Source organism: Saimiri boliviensis, chromosome 4 (assembly GCF_048565385.1).
Source record: "Saimiri boliviensis isolate mSaiBol1 chromosome 4, mSaiBol1.pri, whole genome shotgun sequence".
Taxonomy (NCBI): Eukaryota; Metazoa; Chordata; class Mammalia; order Primates; family Cebidae; genus Saimiri; species Saimiri boliviensis.
Window position 1 is genome coordinate 134,447,896 of NC_133452.1, and position 1,538 is coordinate 134,449,433.

The following is a 1,538-nucleotide window of genomic DNA, read 5'->3' on the forward strand; positions in this document are numbered from 1 at the left end:
AACCACAAAAGACCCAGAATATCCACATCTGTCCTAAGCAAAAAGGAACTAAACTGGAGGAATCCAATAACCTGACTTCAAATTATATTAGAGCTATAGTCACCAAAACAGCATGGCACTGACATAAAAACAGACACATAGGCCAATGCAATGGAATAGAGGGCCCAGAAACAGGTCCACACACCTACAATGAACTCATTTTTGACAAAGGTATCAAGAACATACACTGAAGAAAAGTCACTTCAATAAACAGTGCTGGGAAAACTGAATATCCACATATAGAAGAATGAAGCTAGACCCCTATCTTTTGCCATATATGAAAATAAAATCAAAATTGATTAAAGACTTAAAGGCCTTAAACTATGAAACTACTATAAGAAAACATTGGGAAACTCTCCAGAACGTATGTTTGGGAAAGAATTTCTTGAGCAATACACCACAAGCAAGGCAACCAAAGCACAGATGGACAAATGGAATCACATAAAGTTCAAAAGCTTCTGCACAGCAAAGGAAACAAGCAACAAAGTGGAGAAACAACCCCCAGAATAGGAGATTTAAAAACTACTAAACTGACAAGGGATTAATAACCAGGATGCATAAGGAGCTCAGACAACTCCATAGGGAAAAATGTAATAATCCATTCAAAAATGGGCAAAATATATGCGTAGACACTTCTGAAAAGAAGACATGCAAATAGTAGGAAGGTATATGAAAAGGTGCTCAACATCATGAAACTACAGAGAAATTCAAATCAAAGCAGTGAATTATCTCATCCCAGGTAAAATGGCTTCTGTTCAAAAGACAGGCAATAACAAATGCTGGTGAGAAAAGGGAACCCTTGTACACTGTTGGTGGGAATGTAAATTAGTACAGCCACTATGAAGAACAGTTTGGAGACTCCTCAAAAAACTAAGGTATAGCCATCAGACGATCCAGCAATCCTACTGCTGGTTATATACCCAAAAGGCAGGAAGTTAATATATTAAAGATATAGCTACCCTCCCGTGTTTGCTGCAGCACTGTTCACACTAAGATTTGGAAGCCATAAAAGTGTCCATCGACAAATTAATAGATAAAGAAAATATGGTATATATACACAATGGAGTACTATTCAGCCGTTAAAAGAATGAGATTCTGTCATTTGCAACAACATGGATGAAACTGAAAATCATTATGTTAAGTGAAATAAGCAGAGCCCAAAAAGACAAGCATTGCATATTCTTACTTATTTGTGGAATGTAAAAATCAAAACAATGAAACTCAATGGGCATAGAAAGTGGGATGATGGCTACTGGCTGGGAAGGGCAGTAGAAGGGAGGTGGAAATGGTCAATGGTTGCAAAAATATAGAAGAAATGAATATGATTTTGATCATAGAATGGGGTGACTATAGTCAATAAAACTTAACTGTACATTTTAAAGTAACTAAAATTGTGCCATTGAATTGTTTGTAGCACAAAGGATAAATGCCTGATAGGATGAATACCCCATTCACCATGATGTGATTATTGTATATTGCATGTCTGTATTAAAACATCT